We start from the raw sequence: 12,513 nt of genomic DNA, 5'->3' as shown, positions 1-12,513 counted from the left end.
AGTTTATTAATATTAGAATTTCTCCTTAACTCAATGCCTGGAATTCTTTGGGGGAATAGAAATGAAGACAAAGTGAGAATTAATATCCATATGAAGGGTCATCTCACAGATGTTGTATATAATGAAATGAAAGATTTATGCCCCAAACGGGATTGAATAAGAACGTTCAGTCCTCTGTAGCTGTTTAGAACATTCAAAAGGAATTTGAAATCTAAGCAAGCCAGTATATATCAGTTTATTTTATGAATCATTTTACCTTACAAATGTGATTTCTGCTAAAAATCCCTTATCTGTTAATTACTATTTATCTTAAACAATTCAGAATTTGCCCATATAAAATGAGCATATGACATGAGGCTTGAAGTTACACCTCTCCTTGTTGGATCGACTTAAAGAAATTCATTTTTAAAAACTTGTTTCTGCGATTGTGATTTGGATTCCTAAAGTCCCCATACCCTAAGCACAGATATTTTCTATGACTTTTTCATTATCATGAATGTTCTTGAAGCAGAAATACTATTCAACTTGAGGCCATATTGTCACAGACCTTAAGCCATAATTCAAAATTATTCATTATATTAGTTAACGTGTTGAGAAAATTTCACAAGAGTCAGGGAGATATATGATTTATTGTTCAATCCTTATTTCTGTTGCTTATTTGAACAACAGTTGGAGGTTATCCAAACCCTCTCAATCTGTGTCTTTTCAACTTTACCTAAGGAAGGGATGTGCTTTGGACCTGGAAATAATTGGGTCTTACGTATTTAAACCAATAACAAGTTATTAGTCCTTCATGCAAATTTTATTTTGATAGAGGCCTTTTGTGTAATATAGCTAACTACATCTAATTGTTACATCTTAAAGATGTTTAATTTCTACCACATCTTAAAAGTGAAAAGGCAATCCAAGGAATAAGAGGAAATATTTGCAGAACATATATCTGATAAGGAGCTAATACCCAAAACATATAAAAACCTCCTACAGCTCAACAACAACACCACAAAACCCCAAAACTATGATTATATAATGCACAAAGGACATGAACACATATTTCTCCAAAGAAGACATATAAATGGCCAACAAGTATATGAAAAGATGCTCAACATCATTAATTATCACAGAAATGCAAGTCAAAATCACATTGAGATATCACCTCACATAAAGACACTAAGTATTGGTGAAGATATAAAGGAGTTGGAACCCTTGTACACTGTTGATGGGAATGTGAAGTGGTACAACTGTTATGGAAATCCCCCCCCCCAAAATAAAAAGATTGAACTACCATATAACCCAGCAATCTCACTACTCGGCATATATTCAAAGGAACTGAAATTGGTATCTTGAAGAAATATCTGCACTTCCATGTTCATTGCAGCATTATTCACAAATAGCCAAGATATAGAAACAACTCAAATGTCCATCAAGAGATGAATGAATAAAGAAAATGTGGTATATTTATACAATGGACTATTATTAAACCTTAACAAAGAAGGAAATCTTGACATTTATGACAACATGATGAACCCTGAAGACATGCTAAGTGAAATATGCCAGTCACAAGAAGAACAAATAGTCAAATTCATCCAAATCATAAAGGCAGAGAATGGTGATTGCCAGGGGCTGGGAGGTAGGTGAAAATGGTGAGTTGTTCAAAGGGTATAAAATTTTAGTTATGCAAGGTGAATTAAGTTCTAGAAATCTGTTGTACAACATAGTTCTATGTTAACAATACTGTATTGTGTACCTAAAATTTTGTTAGAAGGCTAGATCACATTTGATGTGTTCTTACAAAACAGCAAAACAAAAACCAAAACACCCGAAAGGCACAGGAAACTTGTAGAGGTGATGGATATGTGTATAACCTTGATTGTGGTGATGGTTTCACAGGTATATGCATATATCCAAACTCGTCAAACTGCATACATAAAATATGTGCAATTTTAAAAATATCAATTATGCCTCAATAAAACTGTTTGAAAAAAGCAGCAGCAAACATGGTTTAGCTCATGAGCCAGTTGGTTATTCTTTCTTTCTTTCTTTCTTTCTATCTATCTATCTATCTACCTATCTATCTTATTTGATTAGAATTATGAACCCAAAATAAGTGATCAAAGCTTTATGGAAAGGTAAAGATATAAGGAAAATGTTTCTTTATAGAAATACACCCACTAGTTTTTAGTTCTGTTTTTGATTTCTTTTACTAAAAGATTTTTTGATAATAATACTCCATGGATTTGAGATATTTTATTCTTTACATTGCTTAGTTTGAGAGTTATTAGTACAGCTTTTTTTCATTGAAAGATATAGGAAGCATTTGTATTTGATTTATAAATTTATATAAATGTGGGTTACCATCTACGCAGATACTACATGAATGATCTAATATGGATCATTTTTATTTAATGATCACAAAGTTCAGTTGTCATTCAGGAAAACTGTAAAATAATGGAGATATTTCATTCGTGAAATGCTATTAACTTTTTATCCTTAGCCAGGCTTTTTTGAAGTTCTTTTACTTGTTACTAGTGTAAGATAATTCAATTTGAATACTCTAAAAAGAGCTTTCACAATTTATTTTTACCTTGTAACACTGACTATAATTATGAGTTATACAGTTATGAGTATGCAGTTCTAATCTTTAAATTACAACTGCACAAAATACACATGAGAATATTTTTAGTTTTTATTGCAAAATATTTCATGCAATAAAATAAGAAGAGGTAGTTGAAGATGTGTTTTAATGTGTGGTTAACAATATAATAATGTCATTTTTGGCTATCATAAGCAAAAAAAAAACTTAAGGGAAGAGTCAATTAGAAACCAAGTGTAGAAATTTATATCAATTGTTACCTCACAGTCCCAAAATTTCACTTCTCTACTCACATCACTAACCTCACTCCAACTAATGCACTGATAGCAGATAACTGCTATTATTAGTTTTTTCAATATTTTAAATTCCTGTCCTTTATCGATAACTAAATCTACCTTTATCATTTCTCTTCAGGTACAATAGCAAATATCTGCTTCTCCGATTCAAGGTTAATATTTCCGTTCGTGCTATTGCTTTTATCCTCTCCCTAATGCATCCATAATCAGCAGCCACTCCTTCTGAACTGGTTTTTTAACTGAAATAGATATTAATGGTTTAGTTTTTCTCATTAAGGGAAACACCTTATAAAATAATCTTTTTCTGTTTAAATGTCAATGAAAAAAATATGTATGTGTGTGCATTTCTGTTTATGCATGTTTTACATGTGTTTTATCATGTATATATATATATATATATATACACAGAAATGTATACAAATATATGTGGGTATATATGTGTGTGTATATATATAAAAGTGTATATATACACACATATATATATGACTATATATATGTGTATATATATATATATATATAGTCAAAAAGTTTGGAAACCACGTCTCTAATCAAGAGGTAGTGATTTTTATATTTCTTTTATGCTAATTTATTTGAAACTCATATGCATAAAATTATATACACAGAGAAACACATATTCAGAGATAAATAATAATCTCTCAATTTTCTTTAATATTTCCCAGAGATGTGGTATTTTGGAAAATGAAGTGATGTTAATTGATAGAGATCGATCACTTAGGAGCATACTGATTTATAAATCAATAACATCTTTCTTGGCTCTTTAATTGATATATATTTATATTCCAATCAGGATCATATTAAAAATGTCATAGTATAGGTATTTTCAGACTTTGAATATGATCTCACCATAATTGGAATTTTTTGTTAAACGGCCAGGTGCAAAACAAGATATTTTTTGTTCTCTATTATTATTGGGAGTTCATATTTTTTTGATATAAAATTTTCCCTTCTAAACTATGCAACTGATGATTCTGTAACATGAAATAAGAATATATTTTGGCTTACAATTTTTCTAAAAGTGATTTCTAGAGACATAAAAAAATCAGAGAATATATCTTTAATTATGCCAGCTTTAATTTATGTAGAGTATTTAATATGCAAAATTTAAAAGCAACAGTTTTTCATGTTTAAAAATTTAAGAATCCACTTGCCTTGTAAAATACCACAAAATAAATCTGAATGAGACTTGATGTTTACTTTTCTATTAAAATGTATTACCTGCTTTTGATTTATATCATGTTCTCTTCCTGAATATTTGGATATTTATTTGCTCTAAGGTTTATAGTATAAAATTGCCATCATGTCATCATTTTCTTAAAAGTCTTATATCTGTACTTGCACTTTAAATACTTGTTATAATTATCAATTAGTATTTTATTAAATAAGATTTATTTCTGAGGTATATTTAAGGATTCCTGAAATAAAGTAATGCTTAAACTTTGAAATAATTACCATAGCAATAGTAAAATGAATGTCATTTTGTTATAAATAGTGGGGACATTAATTTTCTCTGCTTCAGCTTCACCAAATTCAAGATCATACATGTGAAGGCACAGGAAAAATTAAAAGTATATATTTCCTGCCTCATCTGGGATAGTGAGATAGTTATTCTGATTCTTGGTTAATTACTTTTCCAAATAAAGACATCTAAATGACATTTATTAATTTATTAGTAATGCATTGTTGAGGAGCCATTTCTGTACAGTGTAAACCACCTTTGTAAAGAGTTTTTAGAATTGTATAAGTCATGCCATAAATTATCATTAATGACTATAATAAAATGTGTTTGTAAGAGAGGCACGTAGAATGTGGGCAATATAGGAGAATTACATAAATATTGTTATGAAAAAAAGGATACATAGTTATGAAACAAAATTTGCAATTAAATTTTATTGTTTTGAATGTCTGCATCACAGAAAACATTTTTACAAGTAAATTAATTTTAAGTAAATACTTCCATACATGTAACATGCATATTAAAAGTACATAGCATCATTTGTAGAATTTTTGCAAATAAAATGCATTTGTATAAACACTGGCTAAATAAAGGAATAAAAGGGAAACAATAACCAGAAATCTACCTTCTAATTCTTTGCACTTACTTTTCTTCTCCCCAAAGATAACCACTATATGGATTTTGTGATGAATAATATTCTACTATATAATTATATGAGCATTTATTATTTTTAATTTGATGCATATGTAGATTGTTTTCACTTCTTGATGATTAATTTATCCTGCAATAAATCTTCTTTGCATGGCTGCAGAGATATGTCTGCCTATGTACCAATTTCTTTTGAATATGCACCTTCAAGTGGAATACTTAAGAGTGGGATAGGGTATGCATATGTAAAACTTTAGTAAAAACTGTCAGCATTAGTTCAAAACATTTGCAGCAACTTAGATTCCAATCAACAATATATGAGTGTTCTAGTTCATTTATATCTTTGCCAACACTTGATATTGTGTGTGTTTATATCTCTTACCTATTCTGGTGGATATGCAGTGATATATCATTATAATTTTTAATTTTTAGTGTTTTTCTGATCATTAATTAAGTTGATGAACTTTTCCCAAGAATTAATTGGTCACTTGGATATGTAATTTTGTGAAGTGACTTGTGCCTATTTTAATAATTTATTCATCTTATTTTAAATTACACTTCTAGATTATATGTGTGTGCTTGTATATACACACATGTATGTTTGTATATGTGTATATACATATATGCATGCATGTATCATTGATACAATATTTTGTTGGTTAATAAATATAACTAGCGTCTTCTTCTACTCATTTGCTTATGTTTCCATTCACTTAATAATATGCCTTGATAAACAAAAATCTTAATTTTAATATAATATAGTTTATCCTTTTTTCTTCATGTTGATCACTTTTTGTATCTTTTTAAAGAAATATTTGCCTATATCAAGGTCATGAAGTTTTTTAATTATGTTTTCTTCTAAAACCTTTACTGGTTTAGCATTTGAATTTAGTTATATTTCCCACCTTGGATTTATTTCTGAGTATAGTATGAGCTAAGGAATAAAAATTCTTCCCATAAGTTTATTTTATTGCCTCTTCATCATTTACTGAAACTATCATACTCTTCCCTATGCACTTCATTATCACACATGTAATAAATATTCCACATGAATGAGGTTATTTTGTTCCAATGGTGATTTACCTGTTTGCCTGTTTATACCACCCTCTTGTTTCTTTTGATATATAGCATGACATATAGGAGTACAAATATTTCAACTTAATTCTTCTTTTTCAAATTTGCTTGGCTATTACTGGTTCCTTGCATTTCTGTACATATGTTAAAATCAGCCTTTCATTTTCACAAAAAATTTTGGGATTTTTATTAAGAAAAGATGGAACCTATATATTGCTTCAGGGAGAACTGACTTGAAGTAATATGAATATGACATGTTATTAGCTTTATTTATGAGTATTTGATACTTTTGATATAGTTTTTAATGCTGTCATCATGATCATTACATAAAAATAAAACTTGTGTTTGTATATTGATCTATAATCTAACCAATGTGCTAAATTGATATATTGGTCCTATAGTTTATCTGTAATCTTTTCAGATAGTCTGTATATAAAATCAAGATGTATAAAGACTTATAGCTTTATTATCTCCATTCCAATTTTTATGTATTTCATTACTTTTGCTCATTTTCTCACACTGCCTTGGATCTGTAATAAAGTGTTAGGCAGAAGTGAGCATTACACCCAGTTTCCGAACTAAAAGGGAAGTTCTTTTTATTTCACTGAAAAGTATGGTATTTGTTGTAATTTTTTGTAGACATACTTTACCAAATTAAAGGTGGGTTTTTGTATTCCTTTTTTTGGGGGGTGGGGGAAGTTTAATGTGAAATAATAGTGTGTTTTATCAAATGCTTTCAGCATCAAACACCATTTATCTATCTTCCACCCTGTTCATACAGAGAATTAAAGTAATGTTTTTAATTTCTGGATGCTAAACCAACTTGCATTCCTAAAATCAACCATATATTGAGCACAATGCATTATCATTTTAATACATTGCCTAGATTCAAAATATTAATATTTGTTTAGTACTGCTGCACCGATGCTCACAAAATATTAGCCAGTGATATTCATCTGTGTTCTTAAAAGGTTTTGGCAGAAAGCAAATGATGGCCTCTTAAAACACAGTGGTAATTTTTATTTATTTTATATACTCCATGGAATAACTTATATGTTTTAAATTTTTGTATTCATTCAAAAGTAAAGACTTGTCTTTGTGTTGTTTCCTTTTTTAAGTAGGATTACAGTCAATTTTCTTTCTTTTTAAAAAAACTTTATTTACCCTATTTATTTTTATTTTTGGCTGTGTTGGGTCTTTGTTGCTGTGCACAGGCTTTTCTCTAGTTGCGGCGAGTGGGGGCTACTCTTCGTCGTGGTGCGCATGCTTCTCATTGTGGTGGCTTCTCTTGTTGCAGAGCACGGGCTCTAGGAGCACGGGCTTCAGTAGTTGCAGCACGTGGGCTCAGTAGTTGTGGTTTGCGAACTCTGGAGCGCAGGCTCAGTATGTGTGGCGCACGGGCTTAGCTGCTCTGTGGCATGTGGGATCTTCCCAGATCAGAGATCGAACCCGTGTCCCCTGTATTGGCAGGCGGATTCTTAACCACTGTGCCACCAGGGAAGCCCTCAATTTTCTTTTTAACTTTTAGTGACGTATTTATAATGATGTTCCCTTTGCTATCTTGATATTGGTAATCTGCACTCACTTCACATTTTTCTTTTTTTTTCAAATTTGTAAGGGGTTGATCAGGTTTTTGTTTTAGGCTTTCAAAATTTTACCAATTGGATTATTGATGTTTTTTACTGTCTAATTTCTTTGCCAAATTGTTACTGGATTTATTGAGAGATGTACTGATAAAAGCTCCCTATCTGAATGTGGATTTGTCTAGTTCTCGTTTTACAGGTATCCCCTTCATTTAAAAAGTTCAGTTTACATTTCTTTGCTTTTACAAAAGACCTTCGTTAGTACCTGTTTTCATTAACCAAAAGAAATCTGAAGGGGATTTTTTGCTTTTATGAAAAAAAGGTAATTGCTTCTTTGCTTTACACCATTTTGGCTTATGAAAGTTTTTAGAGGACTGCTCTACTTTTGGATATTGGGGCAAACCTGTATTTCTCTCAGTTTTTGTTTCATATATGTTGATATCATATTATCAGGTTCATATAATTCTAAAATTGTTATATATTTTCATTGAATGACCATTTTATCATTTTGAAGTATCCCTCTTTGGCTCCGTGTTTCTGTGACATAAATTTTTCCTTTTTTTCTTATTTCAGTATTGAAAGTATCTATTTCATGTAGCATACAGTTGGATTTTGTTTGCATCTAATCTGACAGTATTTTTTAAATTACAGTATATGATCCATTCTTTTTCAAGTGTGATTAAAAATGTTTGAGCTTCATATCTACCATTTACTTTCTAGGGTTCTTTTTTTTTTTCCTTTTTATTTGTTTTGATCTTTTTCTCTGTATTTTATTTTTTGTTCTCTCAATTAAGACTTTTGTTTAAATTAATAAAGTATTTTTATTACTCCATTTCCCTTTTTGGTTAATTATACATTCTTTTTACAATTCATTAAGTAAAAATGCTAGGGATTATAAAGTTCACCCCAATGTTCATTGCAGTATTATTTACAACAGCCAAGACATGGAAGCAACCTAAATGTCCATCAACAGAGGAATGGATAAAGATGATGTGATACATATATATAATGGAATATTACTCAGCCATAAAAAGGAATGAAATTGGGTCATTTGTAGAGACATGGATGGACCTAGACACTGTTATACAGAAGTAAGTGAAAGAGAAGTAAGTAAGAAAGAGAAGTGAAGTAAGTAAGAAAGAGAAAAACAAATATCATATATTAATGCATATATGTGGAATCTAGAAAAATGGTATAGATGATCTAATTTGCAAAGCAGAAATAGAGCCACAGACGTAGAGAACAAACGTATGGATACCAACGGGGAAAGGGGGGATGGGATGAATTGGGAGATTGCGATTGAAATATATACACTATTGATACTGTATATAAAATGGATGATCAGCTATACATATATATATATCAGCTCTTTTTTGGATTTCCTTCCCATTTGGGTCACCACAGAGCACTGAGCAGAGTTCCCTGTGCTATATGGTGACCCAAATGGGTAGGAAATCCAAAAAAGAGATGATATATGTATATGTATAGCTGATTCACTTTGCTGTACAGCAGAAACTAATACAACACTGTAAAGCAACTATACACCAATAAAAATTTTTAAAAAATGTATCCTAGACTTATTAAAGTCTTATTAAAAGTAACACATTTATGCTTTTCAGGAAAACACAGGAATATTCAAATTAACTTCCATTCTCCTTTCATGGTTTTTGTGTTATTTTCTCATGTATTTAAAACCCCAGAATATTACAGTAAATATTCTTTTAAAGGTACTTGAATATGTACTTTCTCCTGTAATATTACCTTCACCTTATGTTTCTGTGTTTTCATCTGGCACAGTTATTCTATCTGAAGAACTCTTTCTAATATTACTTTTAATCTATGTGTTCCAACAATATATTTGTGATGTTTACCTGGAAATGCCTGTGTTTTATTTTATTTTATTTTATTGGAGTATAGTTGATTTACAATGTTGTGTTAGTTTTAGGTGTACAGCAAAGTGATTCAGTTATACATATATATATATATATATATATATATATTCATTCTTTTTCAGATTCTTTTCCCCTGTAGGTTATTACAAAATATTGAGCAGAGTTCCCTGTGCTATAAGTAGGTCTTGTTGGTTATCTAATTTATATGTAGTGGTGTTAAGGCAAGTTTGTGTGCCCAACGCACAGTGAGGTCAAATAAACTGAAACGTTGGCGTTTGGAGCAGAGAAAGTTTTATTGCAAGACCGTGCAAGGAGACAAGGTAGCTCATGCCCCATAAAGCCTTGAGCTCCCCAAAGGGTTTTGGCAAAGCACTTTTAAAAGCCAGATGAGGGAGGGGGGTCACAGGGTCTGGGAACAGCTTGTGCCCAATTCTCTGATTGGTTGATGGTGAGGTAGCAGGGTGGTGTCACAGGGTTAACATTATCAGTCCTTAGGCTCCAGGAGGCCTGGGGCTATGTGTTCATGGTCATCAGGTAGTTAACATCTCCCATTTGTTGGAGAGGGGGAGGTTTTTTACATCTGCAAAACAATTTAGGAAGTTTGCATCAAATACTATTATCTAGATACTTCAGAGAGGAGCTAAAGCAGAGGATATGGGGAAGGCCTCCCCTCCAATGCCCCATGGGGTCCTGCTCCATTACAATAGTGTGTATGTTAATCCCAAACTCCTAATTTATCCTTCCCCTTCCAAGTTTCCCCTTTGGTAACCATAAATTTGTTTTCTAAATCTGTGAGTCTGCTTCTGTTTTGTAAGTAAGTTCATTTATATCATTTTTAATTAGATTCCACATATGAGTGACATCATATGATATTTGTCTTTCTATGTCTGACTTACTTCACTTCTTTGAAAGATGTATAAAGGAATATACAGTTTTATCTTGGGGCTCATTTTCTTTCAGCTCTTTAATAATATAATTTCATTGTCTTCTGGCTTCCATTATTTTTCTTGAAAATTAAGCAACCAACCTTAGTTTTCTTCATTTGAAGAAACTCTTTTTCTCTGTTTACTTTGTTTTTTGGCTTTTGACAGTTTTACCCTGATGTGTCTTGGTATGTTCATCTTTTTATTTACTTTTCTTAGGTTTATAGTGCCTCTTGAATCTGTGGTGTGATGTTTTCTGTTTTGGAAAATTATTAGCAACTGTTTCTTTAACTATTGTGTCTGTGCTAGCTTTTTCTGTAACTCAAATTATACATCTCATATATTCATGCATATATGACTTTATGTTTTTTTGGATTTTCCATATTTTTTCTCTCTTTATTAAAAAAAGGGTGGGGTTGGGATTCCATGCTATTTAATTATTATCTATAGTAAATACGTGTGGTTTTACAATTATTTGTAATGTCTGATTTTGACTGACCAGTTTGTTCACTGCATTCATTAGGAAACATTATGTAGTTTTTCCTTATGCCAGTATGCAATATGATAAAGCCTAGCAGTGGATGTTTTCTGTAACTCCAGAAACTCAAGGAGGATGAAAGATTTGTTTAACATTGTACAGTCTCCACATAGTGCAGTTACTGGTTTGCATTAATGCTTGAGACAAATTTTCTAAAAGAATGAATAACTAATAAAACTTTTCTGTTAGCACCATGTTCATATTGAAGTGGCTTCATTGTGTTTTTCCATTAATGTTATGTACAAAATTGAACCAAAGAAAGATTTTTTTAACATAAAATAGTAAATAAGCAATTAAATTATTTTTTTGAATGGTATTTTAGTATTATGTTTTGGAATACACATGTATATTTTGTTTTCTCTAAAACTAATAGATCATTAGGTAAGAATATATTCATTTTGAAGAATTCTATTTTAGCAGACAATCTCTTCCTGTATCAGTTACCCATTATACATAACAAACCATCCTAAAATGAAATGCCTTAAAAACACTTTTTTTTTTTTTTTTTAATGATCCTTATTCCTTGGGTAAAGAATTGGGGCAGGGCTCTGCAGAGAAAACTTTTCTGTGCTCTATATAGAATTGCCTTGGGCAGCTCAGCTGGGATTGTGAGATCTAATATGGCCTTAGTGACATAGCTGTCCCTACAGTAGGCATGGGTGAAATTCTGAGCTCTCTTTTATGTTTTTTTATCCTACAGGGTTCTTTTTCCTTCACGATATTTCAAACTCCAGAGTCTCATCAGCAGTATTTCTAAACATTTATATAGTGGCTAGGATTTTAAGAGGGCAAAAATGGAAGTCATAAGGTCTCTTAAATTGTTGCCTTCCAAGTGGTCAAGACTATTTCTGGTACATTCTTTTGGTAAAAACACGTCCTAAAGTCATATTCAAGATGAAGAGGAGTAGACTTCATTTGTTGATGGAAGAAGTGACAAAGTCATATTGCAAAGCAGTTTGCAAAATATGACAGATTCTTGCAGTCATCTTTGGAAACAAACTTTGAACACTGCTTTAAAATTTACATATATTATCATGCTTCTCTGACTTAAAAAATTCACACATGCACACAATACATATATATGTATGTATGTATATATACCCATAGGTATGTTTATATGGATATATTACATGTATATACACACACAATTTTCATTATTCTTGGCAGTTACTTTCCATAAAGTTGTTGTAACACTGAATTAGTGAATACTGAAACATTGCTTTATGATAAATACAGGGTTAGGTTCCTAGGATCCTCTGGTCAAAATATTTTCATGAAACAATCAATATACAACCTTGCTTTGTATGTGTTTCTGTTAAAAGGCAATTTATTCACTATACACTGTTGATTAACATGAAACTCACATTTAATACCACTATAACTTATGCGTGAATGAAACTTGTATAACCAGAACTAACCAGATTTATTTTCTCTATAAGGTACATTATAGTCTTCTTATACTTAGGAACACTAGGTACTTCAGCACTACCATTGA

This window comes from Globicephala melas, chromosome 18, assembly GCF_963455315.2.
Source record: "Globicephala melas chromosome 18, mGloMel1.2, whole genome shotgun sequence".
In the NCBI taxonomy this organism is placed as follows: domain Eukaryota; kingdom Metazoa; phylum Chordata; class Mammalia; order Artiodactyla; family Delphinidae; genus Globicephala; species Globicephala melas.
This window is presented reverse-complemented; position numbering follows the sequence as displayed.